General features: G+C 36.8%; 1 pseudogene; it reads right to left on the reverse strand.

Moving 5' to 3' along the window:
* The window catches only part of LOC107160201, a 29,024-nt pseudogene extending 17,053 nt beyond the window's left edge, over positions 1-11,971 (reverse strand).
* Positions 11,972-13,797: the final 1,826 nt, after the last annotated feature.

Genomic DNA, 13,797 nt, shown 5'->3' on the forward strand with positions numbered 1-13,797 from the left:
GCTGCGCGGGCCGCCGGGGGCCGCCTGCAGAGCCGGTTGGGCGGTGGCTGCGGGATTGGACCTCTGCGCCCGCGTGGCCGGCCAAGATTCACTTGTCTGGGGCCAACTGTCACCTCTAATATAACTTACTACTTCCTGGCAGGTCTCCTTTCAGCGGAATTTTGCTAGAAGTTCCTCAGTAGGTAGAATGTAGCTGTTTTAATGGGTGTTTCTGATCCGGTTAATGTGGAGATACTGAAAGTGCTGCTTCCTTGCTGGCCGCCATGTTGGATCCACCGACCCATTCCTTTTCAAAGGAGAATTCTTTATTCCCCATGTGTTTATGTGATCTGTATATTTTTCTTGTTGTTTATTTCTAATTTAATTCCATTATGATCTGATAAGATGTAAGAAATATACTGATATTTGTGTTTGCCAAGACTTGCTTTATGACTAAAGTTTGGTTTATTTTGGAGAAGTTTCTGTGAATTATTGAGAAGAAAGTGAATTCAACTGTTATTGGATGAAATAGCCTATAACTGTCTGTTACATGCATTTTATTTATGGTATTATTTAGGTAGGAAGTGTTATTTTTTTTTCTGTGACCAAACACTTGACAATAACAATTTAGAGGAGAAAAAGTTTATTTAGCCTCATGATCTCAGAGGTTCAGTCCATGGTCAGCTATCTCCATTGCTCTGGGCCCAAGATAAGGCAGAAAGAACAGAATGGCAGTGGAATATTGCCTACCTCATTATAATCAGAAAGCACAGAGAAAGAAAGAGGGGCCATAGGGACAAAATATAATCTGCAAGGTCACACCCTCAGAGATCTACTTCCTCCAGTCATGCCCTATCTGCCTATAGTTACTACCCAGTTAGTCCATTCAAATTATTAATTATTAATTTAGCTGGGTGTGGTGACACATACCTGTAATCCTAGCAACTTGGGAGACTGAGGCAAGAGGATGGAGAGTTCAAAGCCAGCTTCAGCAAAAGAGAGGTGCTAAGCAACTCAGTGAGACCCTGTCTCTAAATAAAATACAAAAAAGGCCTGGAATGTGACTCAGTGGTCGAGTGCCCCTGAATTCAATTCATCAAGTGAATTAATCCAATTATTGTGTTACAGCTCTCATAATTAAATCATTCTGCCTCTGAACATTAACACAGGAGGGTTTGGGGGACACCTCATCCTCAAGCCATAACATTTCTATTGATTTTATATCTGGATGACCTATCTTTCGGTAAGATGGATGTGTTGAAATCACCAGTATTATTGCAGTCAGGTCTTGCCCAGGGTCTCTGTGGAGCTGAGCTCTTCTAGACTTAATGTCAAGAACTGATGTTCAGAGTTTGTTTCATGTAATTAGGTGCATCAGCATTTATTTTGGGCATAAATATTGCTATTATTATATTTTTTCATTGGGTTGGTTTTTTTACAAGTATGTAGAAATCTTCCTTGTCTCTTCTGATTAATTTTTGCATGAAATATCTTTGTAGTACATGAGCATAGTGATTACTATTTGTTTTTAGACTTTGATTGCATAGAATATCATTTTCCATCCTTCCACTATCAGCCCATGGCTGTCTTTGTCTATAAGATGAATCTTGCAAACAGCATATAGCTGGGTCTTGTTTTTTAATACATTCTGTTAATCTACATCTTTTAATTAAAATGAGACCATTGTATTTAATATTTATGAAGAGGTGACTATTATTTTCTGCAATTTGATTTGTTTCACATATTTCACTCAGTCTCAAATTTCATTTACTTAATTTCTCCCCAGCGAGTGTGGGATCCATTAAGGAGCTTTGTAGTTTGTGTGTGAGTTCTCTTGTGTATAGTATTTCCTTAAGCAATTTCTGTAGTGCTGGCTTATGGATCATGAATTCTTTTATTTTATACTTATCTTGGATTTTTTTTCTTTTCCTTTCATTGTGAAAGAGTGGATATAGCAATCTTGACTGGAAATTATTTTATTTCAGAGTTTGGATTTTCTTTTCTTTTTAATTTTTTTTTACTTATTCTTTTTTTATTATTAGTTGTTCAAAACATTACAAAGCTCTTGACATATCATATTTCATACATTTGATTCAAGCAGATTATGAACTCCCATTTTTACCCCGTATACATATTGCAGATTCACATCGGTTCCACATCCACTTTTAGAGTTTGGATTTTCTAATGCCAAGCCCTCCTGGATTTTAGAGTCTAAGCTGTCATAATTTATCCTTATTGGTTTACCTCTAAATGTGACTTGTCATTATTCTCTGGCAACTTTTAAAATTCTTTCTTTCATCTGTATTTTTAAAAATATTTTATTTATAATATGTCATGGAGAGATCTCTTCTGATCCCACCTATTTTGGGCTGTACATGCCTCCAATATCTGGATATTCATCTCATACCTAAAGTTTTAAAAATTTTCTGTTATTATTTCACCAAAGGTTATCAATGCTATTAGACTGAATGTATCCTCATTGAGTAACGGGCCTTAAATTTACTCTCATAATTATGTCCTAGAGTTCTTATATATTCTTATTGTCATTTCATAGTTTTTTCTTAAGTACTGTCTGAATGATCACCTTATCTCTAAGAGTTGACATTATCCTTTTGCATGCTCTAACATAATAAAAAGGCTTTCATTTCAACTGAATTTTTATTTGACTTATTATGTCTGTTATTTCCAAGATTTCTTCTTGTTTTTCCCCAATATCTATCTTTTTGTTGAATTTCTCATTCATATTCTGTAATGCCTTCCTTAGCTCATTCAGTTTTCCTGACTTTTCTTGGAATTCAATCTTCTTTTTAAAATAGTTATTCTTTGATTTATTTATCCAGAATTTCATATATTTCAATATCTTTGGAGTCACTCCTAGGGAGTTATAAACCTTTGGGGGTTTCATTTTACCATAATTTTTCTTATTTCCTATTTTGAGACTTGTGCATCTGTTGAGATGGATTTCTCTTCCACTGTTATGTGAGGACATTTTTAGGGTACAAACTTTTCTTGGTGTAGTGTTTTTGGATACCAGGTTGTTATATACCAGTTTTCCTGCTAATTGTTTTGCAATGTATTTTATTGTACTTTGATAGCATATATTGTGTTGGAGCTTGAGAATTCCACTTTCTATGAGATCTCATAAGAGTGGGGTCCTTCTGGTAAGTCAGGAAATTGTGTTATATATATTAGTGCATAAGGAGTATATCTTCTGTGATTTTTTTTCTAGACTTGCTAATTCTGTGTATATTAAAAGGGTCTGGGATCAATCTCTGTTAAAGCCCTTCATAGATGTGGTGTTCACAGTTTTTGTGTTATTTCTCTCTGCTGTTTCTATAAGTACAGATGTTCATGAGTGATACATGAACCCTCCTAGTCATTCCTACTTGTGACCTGGTTGTCAGTTTGGGGTTTTTGTCTCCTATTGTTTGTGATATAGTGTTGCTGAAGTTTGAGTGGATTAGGTTGTATATGGGTCAAGGTGTGCTGTCTCCTAGATGGATTGGGGGTGTATCTCAGCAGCATAATATCTACCCCATGAAGTTGAAGAGTTATACCAGATTTTGAGCATCTCACAGAAAAAGAAAAATAACAGCAACAGCAGTAGCAAAAAATATAGAGCACTAAAATACCAGGTCCTAAATATAACATCTTCAATACTAATAGCCACAAAATCAGGAATGGTGGGGTCATAACTTAGCAACAGTAACAATGACAAACAGCCATGAACTAGACATAGCACTAAAATTAAACACCAGGTGTCAACTATGACTTCCACAATAGTAATAACTGTGACCACATGAATGGTGGGGGCATAAATTATATAAAATAGTTTTAAATAATGGTAAAAATTCAATCCATTAAGAGAAAAAAGGGCAAAGAAAGACTAAAATATTATAAAAAATAAAGAAAGCAGAAGAGAGGTATAAAGTGATGGTCATAAAGAAGGAGGAAAAAATTTAAAAAATTAAAATTAAGTTGAGAGAGAGAAAGAAGGAGGGGGAGAGAAAGAAAGAGTGGGAGAGGGGAGAACAAGAGAATTTTGAGTATTAGAGGGAGAAGCTAAGAGGGAGAACAGCAATAGCAAAAACTCACTAACCCCCCAAAACAAATTATAAAATAAAAATATGATAAAATATGAAAAATGTATATACATACACACATATATTCATACATACGTATGTATCCATGTGAAGAACTCTGAAAATATAACTGGAAGAACAAAAAAATTCTTAACAAAAATAAAAGAATTGTCTTCATTGTGGTGGTTGAAACTGGACAAGGATGGATATTTACTACTTATGCCAGACTTCCCTTCCTTCCATTTCTTCCTGGGGTATGAACCTCTTATAGCAAAAGTTGGGGGACTATTAAACCTTTCCTTCTTTTGTATTGATTGCTACACCTAGAACCAAATATGGAGTGGCCTGACTCAAAGTTAGTTGAAATGACTCTTTGTTTCTTGCTCATCAGTACAAGTAGGTTGGAAAGAGAAATACCACATGACTAGGAGAGGGATGATGCAAATTTCTAAATGGAAAGTTTCCACAATTGGGATCTATCCATGATTGGAACTTTTTCATATTCTGGAGAGATAAGATCAACAAACCCATAGGGCCAGGCAGATGGCAATTTCTTCTGGTTGTCCCAATCCCAGACACTTCTTGACAATTTTACTCATAGGGTAACCAACTTCCCTTGGTGGAGGGGGCACAATAGGTCACAGCACACTCCACCACCTAGGACTATGGCCTTCCAAGACTCAATCCTTGAATATAATCATGCCTGCCTGTTTGGTTTCCTGAACCTCTTCAGCTGATTGAGTGAGCATCAGACTCCAAGGGAAAGTAAGTTGCCATCCCCGCTGTATCTTTGAGCTGATTCTCCTAGATAAAATCTTCTGTGTGCCTGTTTTAATGGCATGCGTTCTAGGTCATATGGTAGATGCCAGCCAGGATGCTGTGCCAATCTTTTCTATTGGTTCCTGAAGCAAAGGTGTTCCCCACGTCAAGTGTGACTTCATGAGTTGGCTTCCCACTTTGGCTCTCTCCTCCCAACTTGAGAAACATAGAGACAGAGCACTTTTTAATCATCAACTTCAAGTATAGATCCAGAGTAAGCTAAGTTCAGGCTCCCTTTCTATTCTATTGGTGTTTCCATGCCAATTTTTTCTACTGCTTCTTTCTTTATACCTCTCTCATCTTTGGTGACCCAGAGCTGTAGCCACTACTAGCTTGGCACTGATGTATACTTTCATATCCTACGTTTGAAACATCAGTATTTCTGGGCCTCTCTGAGTCTCTGACTGTTCAGTATTGAATTTTACTGAAATCCATTAAACATCTACCTCACTGAGAAGCAGTATTATTCAGTTTTATTCAGCCATAAAGAAGAATGAAATTATGTTATTTGCAGGTAAATGGGTTGACCTGGACAGCATAATGCTAAGTGAAATAAGCCAGACTCAGAAAGTCAAAGACTGAATATTTTCTTTCATATGTGGAAGATAGAGAGAAAAAAGGAATAAAATAGAAGGAGCTCATGAAAATAGAAGGGTGAACAGTAAAGCAAAGGACAGTAGACAAAGGTGGGGGAGGAAAGGATGCCAAGGAGTTACTGGATATTGAAATTAACTGAATTGTGCTATGTGTATGTATGAACAAATCACAATGAATCCCACTTTTATATATAATCATAGTGCACCAATTAAGAAAGTAACATGTAGAAGAGAGACCAGAAGAGTAGAGGAAGACATTAGGAGGGAGGGAGGGGGAGGGCGGGGAAAGAGGAGGTACTGGGAAATGAAATTTCGCAAATTATGTTATGTGCATTTTTGAGTATGTCACAATGATCCTCACTCTTATATATTATTATTCTGCACTCATGAAAGTATGATAAAATTTTTGATTTTTTCTATTACAATTATTTCATGATAATTTTGTGCCCATTATGCAAAAATGGTGACTGCAAATTGCCAATCTCCATTCAAACTTCCTTTCTATTTCATCTCTTGCATCTTGAATGGCAAAATGGGTGTAAATGGGGTTAGGACCAGTATTTGGACCATATAGATACCCAGTGACATAGCTCTTCTGTTATCACCTTGGCCTCCCTGGTAAAGAATGTGGAGACTGTTCATACCTGGAGGGCAAGAGGAGGACAAGCAAGGGTATAGACACAGCCAGGTGAAGTGTGTACCACTTTTGAATGGTAAAAGCCAGCCCTCCAAGGAACATCTGCCAAATATTGTAGGAGACATCATCAGCACTATTCTCACAGACTTCCTTTGGGACATTGTCCATTCTGACACTGGAAGAAAACATGTACATAATTGATATTTCAGGCAAAGGGTAATTTCACGGTCAATTCAGACATGGAGAAAAGAAAGTCTCAAATTATTGACTTACTGAGACAAAAAGAATTTATCATAATAGTCGTGACACTCAACCCAGCCCAGAAGCGTAATATGCAGTAAATGAGGAAGGTGGGGGCGAAGGCTGCCGCGGTGTCAACGATGCCCAGCTGGAGTAAGCACCACAGGTAGACCACCTTCCGCCCAAACCTAAGAAAGATCGGAACAGGTTAGCTTATTTCAGAGCAAAATAATATGTGGAAAACAAGAAAAGATAAAATAACTTGAGATTTAGGGTAAAATGTTTAACAAGTAGGACATTGTACTGTGGTCTAGCGGAATCATAATACTAGTCAACAATGAAAATCACAGATGTAAGCATCCCTGCTAATCTGAGAGTGATGCCAGAATGCACAGCAAAGCATATAGCATAAGAGGACTTTGATGCCATGTGGACATGATGAAACAAGCATTGGAAAAATGAGAAATGAAAATCCAATAAGTACAATAAATAAATTACCAAAATAAATCAGGTAGAGTACAGGTCCTTTTTAGGGAGATACTCTCATGATGGCTACATGACTTTATACTCTTGCCCAAAGCCATGTAACACAAAGATTGTGTCCTGTTGTAAACTATGGACTTTAGTCAATACCATATAAATATTGGTCTATCAGTTATGATGAACATACTACACTAATGTAAGATTTTAATATTATGTGAGGTTGTTTGTAGGAGGGTGTATTGGGGACTCTCTGTACTTTGGACTCAATATTTCTGTAAACTTAAAACTGACATAAAAAATTAAAGCTTATTGCCAGGCATGGTGGTTCATATCTGTAATTACAATGACTCATGAAGCTGAGGTTCAAGATCAGCCTCAACTTAGCAAGATCCTGTCTCAAAACAACATTTTTTTAACAGGATGGAATTCTCAGTGGTGGACTGCCCATGAGTTCAATCCTTAACACCACAAAAATCTTCTACATCTAAAACATTCCCCAAATCCAACTACATCTTTCTGTCTCCATGGTCTCCCTTTAATTAGCACTCTTATCATCTTTCTTCTGGACTATTTCAATTGCCTTCCAGATGGTCATTGTTACCACTCAGTGGAGAAATAGGCATTTAAAAGGCAAAGTTATAAAATTCCTCTTAAAATTAAAGGTTGGAAAATGCAACAAGAGTAACTTGAGGAGGGGGCCTGGGGTTGTAGCTCAGTGGTAGAGTGCTTGCCTTGCATGTGTGAGGTCCTGGGTTCGATCCTCAGCACCATATAAATAAATAAATAAATAAATAAAATAAAGATATTGTGTCCATCTACAACTAAAAAAATAAAATAAAAAGAGTAACTTGGGTGGAAACATCACTAAATAGGGAGTCATGGAAGAGAGTTTTCAGGAAGTAACATTTGAATCTGAGTACCTAGAAGTTGGGCTGAACAGTGTACAGGAAAAGCATTCTAGGCAGAAAGAACAGCAAATATAAATGCCATGTGGCAGAATCCAGCTAGATGTTCTGAAGACTTGCAGAGAATGGAGAAGGGGGTAGGCAAGATGAGGAAGGGAGGCAGGGGCCAGATCTTAGACTGGCAAGACTTGAGAGGAAACTCAGGGTTTTATTCTATGTGTGACAGAATACCACTGGGTGTTACCTGGGGAAGAACAATTTTAAGCCTGAGAAGATACAGGTCAACATAGGGTATGGATGGAATGTGTTATCAACAACAGTCAAATGCTAGCAGCAAATGTGAGCTACAAATTCTCTAAAGTGTTCTAAGAAACTGGGTGGTTATTTGTCAGAAATGCAGAGGGCCCTTCATTTGATAGGGGGTTGAACTTCATAACATCTGACTACTAGAAGCAGGGGGAGGTGAGGGGGAGTAGAAGGAAGTTGGATAATGGCACCAAAGCACAAGTGGATGGCAGTAATAAATTCTTAAGTTCTACAGCAAAGCAGGTGACTATAGTTCACAATAACCTATAGTATATTTTATGAATCACTAGAAGAGAGGAGCTTGAAAGCTGCAAACCAAAATAATCATAAGGAGACGGAAATGTTCATTACCAGGATTTTATCAGTATATATTATACGTATAATGAAATATCACACTGTACTTCATAGTATAATTACTGTGTGTTTATAAATTTTTAAAAAATGTTCAAGGAGATGGAAATGTTAACCACACTGTCTTGATCATTACACACTGTTTGTATGTATTCAATGTATGTAAATACATCAAATTTATGCACTCCAGACATTTGTCAACTAAAATAATTAATACCAACTATGTTTCTTTACTGTCTTCTATCATTTCCTACTTTAGATCTGATAGGGCTGTCTTACAAATCTCTGTCATGAGCATTGAAGTCAATCCTCTTACAACTGGTCTCCTGGCTGCTACTATTGCCTTCTATCAAATTATACTCATAATCCAGTAGTCACATCCCCTCCATTGTTAAATATTTTATTAAGCATTTCTTTGAGCTTTACAGAATACACAAATATGCAGATCTCAAATGTTTACAAGTTTAATTATTTTCATAAAACCACTGTACCCATGTGACCAGTCTTCAATCAATATAACATCACTCTCATGAAGAAGCCCTTCTCAGACTCTCTCCTGGACACCATTCCAACCAAAAATATATAATATCATAAAATTTAACACCATATATTAATATGTATGCTTTGATCTTTATAAAAATTGAAATCATGTATTATGTAGTTCTGTGTCATGTAATGTTTCCCCTGTTACTTTTTTAATATTTTGTTTCAGTTATAGTTGGACACAATACCTTTATTTTATTTTTATGTGGTGCTGAGGATCAAACCCAGCACCCCACATGTGCTAGGCAAGCACGCTACTGTGGAGCCACAACCCCAGCCCTCCCCTATGTTATTACATGTGGCAATAGTTTGTTCTTTCTCATGGCTCAATAGAAATTTGTATGAATTTTATTCTACTGTTTATGGATATTAACCTGAATCTATGCTCAAAGAAAACTTAACTTATTCACGTTTCATTCAACTATTTTGTTAATTCATTCTGCAATACAAATTGGTAGCACAGAGGCCTAAAAAATGGGGGAAAATAAATTCTTTGACCCAGAAATCTATATAGGCAACAATTAACTATTGCATGCTCAAAGTTACAATGTTAAACTAAGACTACTAGGTGGCTTTGAACATCTACATTACCATCTGCGTTCTTGTGGGAGACATGCTTGGGTGGGAGACATGCTTGTGTGAGAGCCATGGTTGATTGCCTTCTCTAGAATCTCTGCCAGGAAGCTAGAAGCCAATAACTTCTCACCTCCACATTGCATCCTCCTAAGTTCTTAATAATTACCTTTTCTTGTTACAAACATTACCTATTAAAGTCATTTCACAAGGACCAGCATTCCGGTTAAAGTTCCAGTGATTTACCATCCCATCAGGCCCACGGTGCTACTCAACCCTCAGATTTTATAATAGTGATTACCCTCTGTATGTGTGCCTACAATGCATGTATGAAATGATGACCAGTATAAAAATATCTATTCTCATTTATCTTACAGGGTCTAGGTGGTTCAGAATATTGCCAAGAACAGGAACACACTTGTAAACATGCAAATGCCTTCTCCCTCAAGTCTCCTTTCTCTCCCTTTGTTGAACTAACTCTTACTCATACACTTCGCATTCTGGATTTTCTCTGCAAATTGCTCCCTGAAACTGATATGATTGACATTGCCTTTCCTGTCTTTCTTAATGCAGCACAAGGAGTTTTTCACAACAAATTGTAGCATCTAATTTATGTACCAAGCACTAATATTTGATTGTAGTTTCCTGAAGTCAGAAAGTGAGGCCACTACATGGTTCAATGCAAACACACAGAGCTCAAGCAAGATTTCTTTTCTTTCTTTTATTTATTTTTTTAGTTGTAGATGGACATGATACCTTTATTTTATTTTTATGTGGTGCTGAGGATCGAACTCAGTGCCTCACACATGCAAGGAAGTGCTTTACCACTGAGCTACAACTCTAGCCCAAGATTTCTTAAATAAAGGAATAAATACTTACTGAAAACTTAATCTGACCAACAGTCCAAAATAAAGTGAGGTGACACTCACCTGTCTGAAAGAAGGCTATATATCAGACTTCCCAACAGTGACCCAGTCATAAACAGAGTTTGAACCATTGGTTTTAATGAATAGGACTCACAAACTAGGTCCCACTGGAAGAGAATCAAAAAAGCACAGTGGAGTTTGAGGTTTTAAGCCTTTAAAAATCTTTTGCACTCAGTGGAAAAGGAACACAAATTCCCAGATATGGTGTATGTGATCCTCTGCTTTGTGGATCCTGCCCGATCTCCAGCTTCACCTACAGTCACTCTCCCCTGGTCGCCCTTCCTCCACTTATTTCAGCCCTGTTCAAGTGCACTTGCCTCTCTCTTGCCTCATAACCATCCAATATTCTGCATATTTTTTTCTACATGTCTTTATTCATTTTTACCTTCAGGCCACCAACTCTCTTTATTCCATTAACCTATACACATTCTTTGGCTACTACAATTTAAAACATATAAAAACACATTTTTAAGAAATTTCAGATACCAAAAATTTGAAAGCTTATTTTTTTTCTCATCATGTAAGTGACTTAGGGTCCTGCCTTTGACTTTTCTTAGCAGTCCATACTTCAACTACTACAATCTCTCTCATCCTTGGCCACACATTGAATAACTTAAAGAACATCAAAAACACTAGTGTTTGGATCCAATGCCCAGAGATTCTGATTTATTTGCTCTCCGGGTCAGTTTTTCAGCACTGAGAACCACTGACTTAGTATAACATTTGATCACTTTTAAAATTATAGATCTTTCTCATTAGATTAAAGGATAATTATAGGTATATGTTTTGCTTGTTCAATTCATTAACTCCAATACTATATGTTCTCAACAGCATTGTAGTGTAGATAAGCAATTGCTACCTGCATAAGAAAGGAATAAAGTGTTGACTACAGCACACATCTGGGGACAAAATGTATAAAGCAAGTTCCTTCTTGCTATTAACACCAAATAAGCAGATGATTTAAATGAGGCTTCTTACCTCAGTTGTGATGGTGGAGGGAAAGTAGCTTCTGTCATACACCCAGCCATCGATACAGGGCTCTGTGTCTGGCTCAGCTGTGTTGGTGACAGTTTCATTCAGGTGAAGGAGCTGCCACTGGGGATGGATGAAGTGACGACACTTTTCTGGTTTTAGATTTGGGTCTAGGGGAATGGAGATCCTCAGAAGGGCATCTTGGCTGAGGGTCCCAGTGTCATTACCAGAGACAGTGTCATTGTCAAGACTCTGGACCCAGTAGCGATGATCAGGAATTGCAGCAGTGAAGTTCTCCAGTATAAAATGAGGGTATGTTAGGAGGTTGGTGATACAAAAGAGAACTAGCTGAAAGATTTGGAATCTCCCCAGACCTCCAGCTTGATCCAGGAGCCCATCAAAGGACATTGAGGCTGTACAGGGGATCACCTAAAGGAATCACTTTATGGAGGTAAATTCAGAAGGAGAAAATGCTTCCTTTCATCAAGACCTGTAATGTGTTGATCGTCATTCAACTTTCTCCTGATGGGCTGTGACTCACTGCTGCAGAATAATGGAAGGATTTCCTCAGAGTCTTCGGGTTTAGACTGACGGATAGTTTCAATAAAGTTACAGAAATATTTGGCATAGAGACTTCTACTTACTGACAACTGAGCCTGCTTAAAAGATACTCTTTGAATGATTCTGATCTTTGAGCTTTCTGAGAAGTCAACAGTGGACTTGTAGTGGGTGTAATCTCCCTATGACCCTAAATATAGCTTTCCATGATCTGTCCTTTTCATAAAAGGAATGTTGGAATCGCAAAAGTAAAAAGCTTTATGATATTATTGTGTAATGAACAGTTCATGGCTTTTTATTGGTTAGGACTGAATTTTCACTAAAAGTTACTAAAAAATATTCTTGGTTAAAATAAAGGAAAGTAGAATATTGAATATAAATGCTGACTGTTGGTATCTGAAATTTTGCTTAAATTTAAATAATGACATGATTTTAAAATTTTTGAAATAGGATATTAAGAATAAAGGGCAGGGAAGAAGGAAACAGTACTTTTATGCCATAGATTGTTTGATCAGATTTATTGATTCATTCAAATAGCATTTTGGATTAACTTTTATATCTATATATTTGTATGCTTACTTATAAATTTGCAAACAAAATATGAGTTTGCAGTTGCAAGGTCTTCTGTTCCAGTTAATTGAGAGATAAACACATACACAATCTCACAGAAAATATTCAATGATTCCTTGGTAGATATCATGAGGACAGGGGAGTCATCCCTCTAGAAATGAACTTTTGAACTTTTGAAGGAGGATTCCTGAGACAATGAATGATTAAAAGGACAGTTTCCAAACAAGACAATAAGTACATAATCACAGTAAAAAATTGTGACATAACTGTGTACCTGCAGGATATTCAAAAGATGAAGAACATGCAGGGCAATAATGGGAGGAGATGGACTGATTGAATAAAACCAAAACAAGGAACCAGACAAAGTATCTGGAATTAAATCTGCAGACTAGAGCTTTTGTTCTTGAACTTAAAATCCATTATATGTGAAACATCTTAAAATGCAGATTTCTGTCCAGGTTTCAGAGATTCTTTTAGGAAATGACTTTTTGAAAATTTAAATGAAATGTTATTTAAGCAATACATAAGAAACATTAAAAATGTACATAATTTGGGGTACTATGTGATGTTTTCATACATGTATGCATTGTGTAATATATTTATTTTTATTAGGTATTTGGGATTGAGTTTAGGGGCACTTGACAACTGAGCCACATCCCCAGGCTTATTTTTGTGTTTTATTTAGAGACAGGGTCTCACTGAGTTGCTTAGTGTCTTCCTGTTGCTGAGGCTGGCTTTGAACTTGTGATTCTCCTACCTCAGGCTCCAAGCCACTGGGATTACAAGCATGTGCCACCGGGCCTGGCTACATTGTGTAATATATATATTAGGTCAAACATCTGTTTCCTTAAGCTTTTATGATTTCTTTCATTGTAAATACTATTAAAATTCTTTCTTCTTTTAAAAATATACAGTAGTATTGTGATGTAGAGTCTCCCTACGGTACAATGGCACACCAGAAATTCTTGCTTCTTTTTTTTTTATTAATTTTTAAAATTTGTTTTAATTATTTATACATGACAGTACAATGACTTTGATATATCATACATTTGAATCAGATGGGATATAATTTCTCATTTTTCTGAGTGTACAGGTTGCAGAATCATATTGGTTATGCAGTCACATATATACACACAGTAATAATAATGTCTGTTTCATTCTACTATCTTTCCTATCCTCCCATCCCCTCCCCTCCCCTCCCATCATGCGGCTGTCTGGCTGGGCACAAATCACGAGCCACTGAAGCAGGAACAAACT

This window comes from Marmota marmota, unplaced genomic scaffold (genome assembly GCF_001458135.2).
Source record: "Marmota marmota marmota unplaced genomic scaffold, marMar, whole genome shotgun sequence".
NCBI classification, from domain to species: domain Eukaryota; kingdom Metazoa; phylum Chordata; class Mammalia; order Rodentia; family Sciuridae; genus Marmota; species Marmota marmota.